General features: G+C 36.8%; 1 non-coding gene across 1 annotated transcript; it reads left to right on the forward strand.

Annotated features, from left to right (window-relative positions):
- Positions 1–2,014: 2,014 nt before the first annotated feature.
- On the forward strand, positions 2,015–2,121 carry LOC111724557. Its single transcript, XR_002772837.1, has one exon. It is a non-coding gene; the product is annotated as a U6 spliceosomal RNA (small nuclear RNA).
- The last annotated feature ends 11,240 nt before the right edge of the window (positions 2,122–13,361 follow it).

Raw genomic sequence — 13,361 nt, forward strand, 5'->3', positions numbered from 1 at the left:
GGTGGAAACGGGAGCACTAAGAAATGAATGAATGTAGTTATCATGTCCTTTACAGTCTTTGTCCCTGAGAAGGGATTAGGGTGTGTGGTCTTATCCAAGGTGGAGCCACTCAAAAAAACCATCACAGGAAGGCAGTCTGCTTGTGGAAATGGGGGGTCTGACCTCTGAGCTCTGGGTCTAGAGAATGGGGGACTCCCTGTTTAGCCCTGAGTGGTGGAATCCTGTATCAAAACTGCAAAGCATTAACAAATTTAAGTAGTTGTCCAAGTCGCATAGGCTGGTCTTCAAATCTAAGTCAGACCTATTCACTCTTTAACTGAACTCTCAAGAAAGAAGAGGGTGACAATATTAAAAAAAAAGAAAAAAGAGGGTGACAATATATATCTATATACAAGTGGTTTCACTGTACAGATTGAAATAAACCGGTGAAGTTAGGCAAAATTCTCTAGGACTTGGAACCAGAAGCTTGGTGGAGAGCATGAGACTGCAATTCAGAGTCTCCTGTTTCATTTTACTTAGTTCTGACTTAAAACATTTTAATTAACAATACTTAGAAGTCTGGTCTGATAGTTCAGGCCTGAATCTCGGTGATTTGGGAAACCAAAGTGGAAGGCTTGCTTATGTCCAGGACTTTGAGACCAGCCTGGACAACATGGTAAGACCCTCCATCTCTATTAAAAAATAAAATGTAAAAATTAGCTCCAAATGGTGACACACACCTATAGTCCTAGATTTGGAAGGCTAAGGTGGGATGATTTCTTGACCCCAAGATATTATGTCACTGCACTTCAGTCTGAATGACAGAACAAGAGTAGGATCCTATCTCTGTTTAAGAAAGACACACACACACATATTCAATTAAAAGAAAAAGGAAAAAAGCAGCTATGTAAAACAGAGGGTTGTAGAGAGCTTAGAGAGTACTTCTCAACTAGCATGAAATTTCTTTCCTCATACTTATAAACTGGGGGGCTATTGGAAGCTTTTCCTAGGTCAAGTGACTCTATGTATTTTTAGCCTTTAGTCACAATATTTCTGAGATGTCTATCAACAAGATTAATTTTATCCAATCAGATAAAGATCAGATGGTGGCTGAAGGGTAAAAAGTTTTATGAACCCAAATAATATAATGAGCTATTTCAGAGCAAACTTTGAGGAAACAACTGCTTTTTTAAACAACTTTGAAATATGTTTAATTATTATTCTTTTTGAGTTACCTAAAAAAAAAAAAAAAAAATACCATATAGGTCCCATGTCCCCATGGAAGTGTGAGGGTGGTGAACATTGAAATGAACTGGGAATTTTACTGTTGCTGACAACCAATAACTTTTAGGTTAATTTTGAATCTTGAATTTCAGGCTATTTGTTAGTGATATATTAAGTGAGTGGTTAAGGGTTATTAAAATTTCTTCTTCATAAATTGAATTTTATCCTATTATAAAAGTTACTGATGGCTTTAATTCTAGGTTTTGTAAGCAAGATTAGCTGTCATACAATATTTGGCAAGGCTGCAAATCTACATCTGTCCTGTACCCAAGCAAGAAACATAAACATCAGAATTTTCAGTTTGCTTACGAGTTATATGCGGTAATATTTTCAATGAAATAAATAATGCAGTATTAGTGACACAGCCTGTGCAGACTGTCCAGGATATTCAGGGAAGAGTTTATATTCTCCAGGTACCTAGTTTCTAACCCTATAAATTCACTGTAAACACTTCCAGGCGCTATATATTTAATTTCAGTGACAAAGTTACATATAAAAAATCTATTCTAAAATATTATATAGGGAATACACATATCCATGAGTACTTTTATATGAGATATGGCTATTGAGGTAGAAAGATTTTGGACACACAGCCTAGTAGGGCAGTTAAGACATAAGGTTTGAACACATGAATTGAAATCTTGGCTTTATATTTATTATGTGAGAGTTCTAGGGGCAGTTATGTAACTTCACTAAAAAACAAATATTTGACATGTAAATACAAATACTGTCTCACAGAACTTTAGAGTCAGTGCTGACTTCATCTGCACATATGTTAAAATTGGAGCAATAGAAAGAATATTGGCAGGGCCCCTTCATGGGGATGACATGGAAATCTGTGAAGCCTTCTCTATTTTTCAAACAATCACAAGGCAAAGACAAAGAGAGAATTCTAAAAACATCAAGAGGAAAGTATCAAGTCACAAATACAAGAATCCTCATTTGAGTGCCAGAGAATTTCACAGCAGAAACATTGGCGTCCAGGAAAGAAGGAGATGATATGTTTAAAGTGCTGGGAAAAAAACAAATAAAAAACCCAAACCCTACCAAATAAAAGTATTATACCCAGCAATGCATTCAGAAATGAAACAGAATACTCTTTCCTAGAGATGCAAAAACTGAGAGAATTCCTCACTGCTAGACTGGCCTCATAAAAAAAGCTTAAGGAAATGCTTAAAACAGCAGCAAAGGGATGATAATTACTATCATAAAAACATATGAATTTATAAAACTCACTGGTAGAGGCAAGTTAATAATCAAATTTAGAATAATCTATTTCTATAATAGTGGTCTATAAATCTCTTATTTCTCGAGTATGAAGGTTAAAATGTAAAATGTTCAAAAATAAGTATGGCTACTAGCTACAATAAGTTAAAAAACCCACTCCCTCTATGCATAAAATATTATACACACACACACACACAAGACACTGACATCATTCAGCCTTAAAAAATATGAAGGCCCTGCATAGATGAACTTGGAGGATATTATGCTAAAAGAAATAAGCCAGTCACAGGGGAAAAAAATTCATCATATTGAAAAATATATTTTTTAAAGGAGTTCAGTTGTACAGAGATAATGAAGCAGTGGCTACCACTAACTGGTGAGTATGGGAAGATGCCCGCCAAAGAATACAAAATCACAATATTCTTTAAAAAACAGTAGAAAAGGAGGTTTACAATGGCTGAAGTATGCAGGGTACATGAAGCAATCCCATTAAGTTAGAGTTTTAAACTTCAAAAGAGGAAAAAGAAAATTTCTGGTTTGGGAGACAACTTACATCTTACTTACCTCTTTAAACTTTACGTGATTGCTGATAAGTTGAGAACTAGTTTTAGCTATCTGGCTAGATTTTAGAGTTCAGTAGGCGGGGAGAGGTGAGATTAGCTGAATTGTACAGAACTCTGGTGAAGTGGGAACAGAAGCAGCATGATAGAGCAAACACGACTCAGAAAATCACTTACAATTAAGTAGGAAATTTTCTTTTAATTGAAAGTTATCACAAGTATTTCTGGAATTTATGTATTTAGGAAAAAATGCAGTATAAAAATTTCAAAATTCTTTTGAAAGTAGTTAATTATACCTCAGTGTAATAAAACTCTACTTTCTTTAGAGAAAATTACAACATACTATATTACTAAAATAGATGATAATTGATAATCATAATTTCAATACAAATTTCATAGAGGTAAAGGGCTTGCGTAATAAAAAGTTTTTATGGAAGCCTCATTTTCACTGTTTTCTAGGGACTATGTAGATTAAGTAAAATGTCAGCAAGTATATTGTATTAATATAAACCCATATAAGAACGGAAAGGCAGGAAAGTCATTCTTAAAAACTGAAATATAAAACATAATAAATTAGTTTGCCATGGAGAATTAGCTGAACACTACCACCGATTCTCACACACGTTCACTACAACCTGAATATTGATCTTATAGTAAACATTTCTGTTAGAAGAAATCACAAATCATTCGTATTATTAAATTATTGGGGAGCAAAATCCGGCAAGCTACCTTATTGAATTCTCTCAGACTTTAAACATCTCTTTATCAGGTTACTATTGAATAAAGTAGACGGTGTGTACACCATCCATCAAGAGAGAGCCAATGGCCTTTAAACAGGTAAGATATTCATCTTCCAATTTTATATGGAGGCTGCGAAGGTTTAGAAAGATTAATGGCTTCAAACCTTCTAGCCTCTGAGGCTTGAACATACATAGTGTTCCCAGCTACGGCGATCAAGTTAATCAAAGAGATTTCTCAAAGCATCTCAGCATGAGGTGGGAAAATAAACAGATACATATGAAGTAAAATATAATACTTACTTTGTTCTTTAAAAACCAAAGGGAATAAAACTAAAGGGAAATCCTACTCTAACAGCTTTTATACGTCATAGTCAGGGGTTAATGGAAGCTAGACAGAAATTCCAACTGACAAGGTGAGTGTCTAACTTGCCTATAGACTGGTACGATGCAGCAGGGAAAAACGCCAATGTCAATTTTGAATAGGTCCGTCCACTATTGTATCCTGTTTCTTGTTTCCTTAGGACAGATATACCCTAGACAGCATGGGTATTGGGGGTTCCAGTCACCTATCTTTAAATTGGATGAGATGCTCCTGGAAACATTAATAAAGACAAAGCATCTATGTGAATATGACTTAGAAACACCAATGAATCAGGGCATGCTGATGACCAAGAAAGATTTCAGAGGGAAAGAAAAAACAAGATGAAATAGCAGAGACTGAAAATAATTCAGTGAGAACACAGTTACCAAAGTAGTAAAAAGAGGAAGGAAGGAACAAGGTATAAGAAGAGAGAGAAAGTGAGGAAATATAAAAGGAAGAAGAAGAAACAATAGATAGAGATTATAGGGAAGGTGAAATCAGAAAATAAGAGAGAAACATCAGTGGAGTGAAATGCGAAATGGAGCCGAATGCAGAAACAGGGCTTGAAGGATATTTTAAGAAACTTGGACTTGTTTTAGGAAGAAGTATCCTCTGAGACTGAAGATCATGAAGGGTAATGCATAGAAACTCAAATTTTCTTTTTTCCTTTTTTATTAAATCATAACTGTGTACTTTAATGCAGTCATGGGGTACAATGTGCTGGGTTTATATACCATTTGAAATATTTTCATCAAACTGGTTAACATAGCCTTCACGTAGTTTTCTTAGGTATTGTGTTAAGATATTTATATTCTATACCTAGTCAATTTCACATGTACTCTTTTTGTAAGATGCACCATAGGTGTGATCAGAGTCTCACTATGTTGCCCTGGGTAGAGCGCTGTGACATCATAGCTCACAGCAACCTCAAACTCTTGGGCTCAAGCAATTCTCTTGCCTCAGCCTCCCAAGTAGCTGGGACTACAGGAACCTGCCACAATGCCAGGCTATTTTTTGGTTGCAGTTGTCATTGTGGTTCAGAAGGCCCAGGCCCAGTTCGAACCCACCAGCTCCAGTGTATGTGGCTGGTGCTCTAACTGCTGAGCTACAGGCACCAAGCCTCAATACATGTTTCAATAAAAATAATAAGATACAGTCAAAAAGACTCAATTACTGGTGATATTTGTTGGCTAAGTCTAAAAATAAGATTGAATGAAGTAACCTCTAAGCAAACTGTTGAGAAGGGGGCCTGACAACCTACCAAGTGCTCAGTAAGTGTTGGATATTATTATCCTTCACAATCTAGCTTAGAGTTTTCCCAGAGGTTGTTAAGCCCAAATACATTCTGGGCAATAATCTGCATCTCAGTTGCTATTCTAAACCAGGCATCCTCAAACTATGGCCCGTGGGCCACATGAGGTCCTCTGAGGACATTTATCCAGCCCGCTGGGTGTTTTTGTGGCCACTGCCTGTCCTGCTTAGCAGCCGACTCGTCCCAGGGCCCGCAGTCCGGCCCTCCAATGGTCTGAGGGACAGTGAACTGGCCCCTGTTTAAAAGTTTGAGGAGCCCTGTATAACCGCATAACCTGAGATACATATTTTAACCCTCTATAATTTTCACACACAAAAAACCCCATACAATTATAAGAACGAAATAAGATGATTAACTTATTTTTACCAGTTATATCAAGTATGTAATTTTATTTAATAGTTACATAATATAAAAACGCATATGCTCTCTTTAAAGAAACATAAACTTTTGGAACAATTTTAAATGTAATTGAGGAAAAGAAGTTACCAAAATATTTGAGCAGGATGAAGTGGCTCCCTACATCTAATAGAAATTCCTCCTTGAATTTTAAAGATTTCCTTGGGAAAAATGGAGTGACTTTTATTCTAGGAACGTATTCCTTGACAAGACCAACATTCAAGTCATTTTTCTGATAAAGCTGGAAGAATTTCTTTAGCATTAAGAATTATGCAAGTATTCAAATGACTGTTATTTTCAGCAGCATCATTCACATTTTGTACGTATCAATTCAAAGACACAGGTGGAAACATTTGCTGCTCAATTATTAACAATCAGTGAGAGTGTTCTTCAAGCACCACTTCCTTAAAGTGTTTGAAAAAAGGAAAAAAGAAAAGAAGAAACCAAAGAGAAATTCTACTTGTCTTATATTACACAAGTACTTCTAGAATTGTGAAATACATAATAAAGTGCGATTATTTATATTCAATTTTATCTCATGCTTAATTGCCACGTAATAATTGTACACATTTACTGGGTACAGTGGGATGTTTCCATACAGGTTTACACTGTACAATATTCAAATCAGAGGATGGAGCACAGTTATATTAGACATTGGTCATTTCATTCTGGTGAGAAAATTCAAAATCTGCTCTTCTAGGTAAACATATTTTGAAATGTACAATACAATATTGTTAAACATTGTCAACCTACTGATGCTAGAATATCAGATCTTATTCCTCCTATTGAACTTCAACTACATACATATTGATCCATCTCTCCCTAATGCCCCTTCTTCTATACCCTCCCCAGCCTCTACTAACTCCTATTCCACTATGTCTATGATATTTATTTATTTAGATACCACATATGAGGGAGATCATGCACTATTTGCCTTTCTGTGCTTGGCGTATTTCATTAATAAAGTCCCCTAGGCTCATCCATATTGCTAAAAATTACAAAATCTTATTCCTTTTTATGAATGAATAGTATTCCATAGTATTTGTATGTATATACATTTCATTATATTTACTTATAATATATATGTACACGTACCACACTTTTTCATCCACTTGTTAACTGACACTCAGGTTGATTCTTTATCTCGGCTGTCATGACAGAAGAAAAAACAGAGAAAATGCTTCATGACACTACTCTGGGCAAGGACGTTTTAGATAAGATCTCAAAAGTACAGGCAACTAAAGCAAAATTAGACAAATGTGATTACATAAAGCTGAAACGCTCTGCAGAGCAAAGGAAACAAGAGAGGGATGAGACGAACTACAGAGTGAAAGAAAATACTTACAAACTATGTACCTGACAGGTTAATACGCAGAATACAAAGGAAATCAGACAGTTCAATAGCAGAGAAAAAAGATCATTTTTTAAATGACCATAAAATGTAAACAAACCTTTCCCAAAAGATCAAGAAATGGGCGAGAAGTATGTGACTGGGTGCTCAAATCACTAATCATCAAGGAAATGGAGATCAGAGCATGATGAGATGATACCTCACTCTAAGTAGAATAGCTTTATCCAAAAAATTAAAAAAAAAAAAAACAAAAACAAAATGCTGTCACAGATGTGCAGAAAGGGAACTCTTAAATACTGTTGGTATGAATGTAAATTAGCAAAACATAATGGACAATAGTATAGACGTGTCTCAAAGTAAAAATAGAAATATTATAGGCTCCAGAAATCCCACCACTGTGTGTAACAACCAAAGGAAATGAAATCAGTATGTGAAGGAGCGATCTGTACTTCCCTATTTAAAATACAATCGTTAATAATCAACTTGTTAGCAAGCAAAATGTAGGCCACTTTACCATGGAGAACCACACTGATTTACTGTGGTTTGCAGCCCTTCAGACTTAAACACATTTTCTTCTTCGTTCAAGTTCATTGATACATACAGCCCCCTTGTCCAGCTTGCTTTAATTCCTGTGACAACCTAAAATTGAAAAGCTTATAGCTTTTACTCAAGCTATAAGTTCTCTTCTGTTCACCTCTGAAATTTCTCAGAACTGCTTATTATTCGGTTGGTACTTGGCAACACTCTTTATGTGTGCTTAGTAACTGGGTGCTATCTCAGTTTGTCTACTCGAAAGGAAGGGAAATAGGTTTATTGAGGCCTGTGGGGCCAAGCACTGTGTTACATGTCATAATGTCAAAAGTTAATATCTAATTCTTACAGCAATCTTGCAAAGTGAAGATAGATTCAACACATTTAATAAGTGAGAAGGATGAGTTTGGGGGTTAGTGAGGGTCTCAAGGTCATGTAGCTAGTGTTAGAAGTGGAATTTATTCCCTAATCTTGTTGATTTCAGAATCCTTTGCTTTTAACAACAATGCATTGCTTTTTTTTTTTTTTTTTTTTTTTAGATACAGAGTCTCACTCCATCTGAGTAGAGTGCCATGGCATAACAGCTCCCAGCAACCTCCAGCTCTTGGGCTTAGGCAATTCTCTTGCCTCAGCCTCCAGAGTAGCTGGTTCTACAGGCGCCCACCACAAGGCCTGGCTATTGTTTTGTTACAGTGTGGCTGGAGCTGGGTTTGAAACCACCACCCATGGTATATGGGGCTGGCGCCCTACTCACTGAGCCACAGGGGCAGCCCAAATTAAAGATCTTTAAAAATTTTGGTGGCACACCTAAGATCCTCTCATGGCACACCAGAGTGCAGCTGTTGAAAATCGCCATTGTGGATGTAAAGTATAAGAAACACAACATTGGGGCAGCGCCTCTGGCTCGGTGAGTAGGGTGCTGGCCCCATATACCGAGGTTGGTGGGTTTGAACCCAGCCCCGGCCAGGAAGGCAAGAGAATTGCCTAAGCCCAAGAGCTGGAAGTTGCTGTGAGCTGTGAAATCATAGCATTCTACTGAGGGGAACAAAGCTAGACTGTCTCTAAAAAAAAAAAGAAAAAAAGAAAGAAAGACAACATTACCTATGACAATTTGTTCTGTCTCCCATGAGTACAGAGCTCCTGAAAGGACCAAATGTGGGGACTTTATCCAGAACCTTGTTAATGAATACTTGTTTCATAAATGTCTGTTTTCGTCAGAAAATTAGTTCTCAAGGTTTACACTTTTAATCTGGGATCATAGGGAGCACAGGTAAACCTCATTCATTTCAAAGATTTTGGTGGCTAATGTTTATCCTCTTTTTAATTTCAGATTATTATGGGGTACATATGTGTGATTACATAGCTTGGTTATTTATGGTTCAAGTCAGTTACAGAGGTGTCCTTCACCCAGAAATTGTGCTATGTACTGGTGCAATGTACCCATTGGGTGGGACTCCGGTGGGACCCCACCCATCCCCTTCTCGCCCTCCTCCCAACTTCAATTTTAATGAGTTTTGCCCCAAATGAACATAAAGGCATTGACCAATTCATTCCAATTTAGTATTGAGGACATGTGCTATTTGTTCTTATGATACCTAAGGGAATGCTCCTCAATTCTGTCCAGGTTGCTATAAAAGATATTAGACCTCCATAATTTTTATGGATGAATAGTAGTCCGTGGTTTACATAGACCACAATTCATTAATCCATTCACATACTGAAAGGCACCAGTGTTGTCTCCACACCTTTGCAACTGTGAGTTGTGCTGCTGTGAATATTCGAGTGAATGTATATGATTTTATTTTATGATAAAATGCCTTTTTTTCCTTTGGATAAATACTTAAGAGCAGGATTGCAGCATCAAATGGTAAGTTTACTTTAAATTCTTTGAGATGTTTCTGTGCTACTTTCCATTGAGATTATATTAGTTTTCAGTTCCACGAACAGAGTTCATTGCTCTCTGCATCCACACCAGCATCTGTTACTTTGGGACTTTGTGATGTGGGCCATTCTCACTGGAGTTAGCTGATACCTCAGTGTGGTATTGATTGGCATTTACCTGTTGTTCAGAGATGATAACCGTTTTTTAAAAATGTGTTTGTTGTCTATTAGTCTATCTTTGTAAGAAAAGTTTCTGTGGACTGGGCAAGGTGCCTCACCCTGGTAGCCTAGCACTCTGGGATGCCAGGATGTGTGGATTGTTTGAGCTCAGGAATTGCAGACCACCCTAAGTAGGAGTGAGATCCCATCTCTACTAAAACAGAAAAACTATCCAGGTGTCATGGCAGGCACTGATAGTCCCAGCTACTGGGGAGCCTGAGACAAGAGGATTGCTTGAGCCCAGGAGTTTGAGGTTGCTGTGAGGTATAATAACACCACAGCCCTCTAGCCTGGGCAACAGAGTGAGACTATGTCTCAAAACCAAACCAAACCAAACCAAACCCCAAAACGAAAGAAAAGTGATGTTCATGTCTCTTTTAAAAAGAACTTCAGAGAGATACAGGCTCAAGTTGCCTTAAGCCAGTTTGCAACAGTGAGTGCAAAGACCCACATGTACTTTGAATATATTCAGAAGGAGGAGCCAACACTAAAAGGCCTTTTGGAAGTGGAGAAAAAATTGCTTTTTCCCCTACAAGAAAAAGCACCACAAAGTTTACTATTTAACTATCAACTTTGTATTTTCTCTTTCTTTCCTTTTTTTGAACTGTTTTTTATTGCATCTTATTGGCATAATTCCCTGTTTTACAAACACTCCACACCTCATAAAGCAATTTACCGACTAAAGGATTCCTTATCACTCATCCTTCTTTACAGCAGCCCCGGAGTTTTCTAATTACCACAACGTGGAAGGAGAGAACATCTGTGCTGCCAGTGCCAAACAGCATCAGCTCTCAGTAAAGGAAGAAAAGAGCTGTCAGATACTGTAAATATTTGAGGGATTAAATGAAATTTTCTACTGATGTCTCCTTGAGTAGTCTTTTGGGAGGCCTGGGTCTATAAATAAATAGAAAATAAAAGGAACAAAAGAGGCATTACTATATAATTTTTTTTTGAGACAGTTTTACTATGTCACTGTTGGTAGAGTGCTGTGGCGTCACAGCTCACAGCAACCTCAAACTCTTGGGCTTAAGCAAGTCTCTTGTGTCAGCCTCCCAAGTAGCTGGGACTATAGGTGCCTGCCACAACACCTGGCTACTGTATAATCATTTTTAATAGCAGATTATAATCTTCTGAACAAAGTTTATTAAATCATAACAGAGACACCAAGAGATCCTTCCATTATATTCTATATGTTTAGTTATTCATATAGACATTGCAAAGGTATTAGAATTAATTTAGATCAGTGGACCAACTCACCTACTCTAAACTTGCCTATGGCCACACAAGTATTAACTGATAATGTCAAAAAAAATTAATTGACAATGTCCTCAAAGCATGAGTACCTCCATTGTTTTCTTCAGGAAATCCCAAACTCCTTAGTGTGACATGCGCGGCTCTTAATGACTAGACTGGCTCCAAACTCGGTTTAGCCACTAGTCCAGATCTAGAGATCGTCTCTTCTTTCTAGCTGGAGTCTTAGCAACACAGCAGTTCCCTGTACTTTCTTCATCCTCATAGAACCCAGTTGCACCAAACCTCATGCTCAGAGTCACCAGCAAGAGAAGAGGACCACTAGTCAACTTGCATGACTATATCCTGAGCCACTGTACTTGTCTGTGTCCCTAATAATTGAGTTCTGTCAATGAGAAAATGAACAGGTGAATAACAATGCCATCATGTTCTTTGAGAGAACGTGGCATTTATAGTTACAAAAGTCGTTTCCTATTTCATGCAGAATTACTTCTCCAGCAGAACCGTATTGGTTTTGTTTTGCCTTGACTTGTAAGTGAAAGATAAAACTTTAGGGTTTGGATTACCTTTTCCAAATATTTTACCTTCTACTGTGCTTGTACTCACAAAAACATACCGATTCCCACACACCAAAGCCACATAGCTAAAATATAGCTATATGCTTTAATCTTAGTTACTCGACATTTCCCTATACCAAAATACATTCTGCTGCATGTCTGGAAATTTCTTAGTAAAATCCGGACCATTTATAAGAAATGTTAAATTAAACTGCTCATACTGTTTAATCTAAAAACAACAATTTTATATTTGCAGATTTTATCAAAGCATACTTTAAGGCAAGACTACACATTTTAAAATGAGGGGAAAAAAACCACAAAATGGCCATGAAAATTTTAAATTCTTGTTCTGATGCTGAATATGATCATTATAATTAGATTATATTTAACTCTTACGTATTCTTTAGTCCAGTCTTATATGTAGATATTACTGCCACAGTTCTTTAAAGCACCATATTTCCAAGACTTTGTAAATGTAAATGTGTAAATTATATTCCCTGGGCCCTACTTGTACATAATCATATTGACCTCTTGACTATTAAGCATGAATTGCCTAATAACTTGCAAGACTGTTCAGTGTTCCTTCTCATTTTCAGGAAACATGTGAGGTGGCGGAAATAAAGTCTGAGCTCTTTTAAGAATGAGTCACAATGACCAAATAAAGTGAAGCTATAGAAGAAAGAATACTGTGCCCAGGGTTAGAAAGGCTGGCTTGGAATCCTGAATCCTCCATATGACAAATAGCAATAACTTACTTAACTTACCCTCAATATCCACATCTTTAAGTTATAAGTAATGATGCTGAACTCATTTTTATGTAGAATTTTTTTATTATTATTTGGGATTCATTGTGGGTGCAAAGAATTAGGTTGCACTGATTTTTTTTGTTAGGTAAAGTCTCTCTTGTAATTGTGCCCCACCTCCAGCAAGTGTGCCATACACCATGACCCCTCATCTCCTACTCACCTCCCCTCTCGTGATTGATCCCTCATCCCCCTACCCCCAACCTTGTATTAGCTCATCTACTGCCTTCATATTAGAATTGAATACACTGGTTCTTGCTTCTCCATTCTTATGATACTTAATTAAGAAGAAGACTTCTGCACAGCTAAGGACACAACGAATAAAGCAAAAAGACAGCCTTCAGAAGAGGAGATGATATTTGCAGAGTATGACTCTGACCAAGGGTTGATAACTAGGATGTACAGAGAACTCAAATTAATTGTTATGTAGAAAAGGATGCTTGTGTATGTCAAAATGCTTTGGAATCTACAACATATAAATATTAGATGCTACTATTTTATTCTGCTATTGCAAAATATATTTGAAAATTTAGGGTACTTGAAAGGTCATACAACTCCTATATTCTATCTGGTTCACTTCAAGGAAATGGAAGCAATTACTAAGTGTCCTGTATGTACTTGTGAGACAATAAGCCACTTTACATGTAAGATCTTATTCAAACTCATTAGAAAACTAAGGAAAATATAATTATAAGCTGAGTCACAGCAAATGTCAGTAATTAACTCCAATGTTGAAACTGACTATTAAAATGAATTTTTTTTTTTTTTTTTTTTGGATGTAAGCAAAGATGCTGAGGTCCTTTGACAGGCAGGGTAAAGGTGAGCAAACCTGTTAAGGGCAACAGCGACTTTCTTCAGAAAAAGAAATCACATATATTTGACACTGTAGAATGACGAGATAGGAATAAA

Source organism: Otolemur garnettii, unplaced genomic scaffold (assembly GCF_000181295.1).
Source record: "Otolemur garnettii isolate 467f Iridium unplaced genomic scaffold, OtoGar3 scaffold00001, whole genome shotgun sequence".
NCBI classification, from domain to species: Eukaryota; Metazoa; Chordata; class Mammalia; order Primates; family Galagidae; genus Otolemur; species Otolemur garnettii.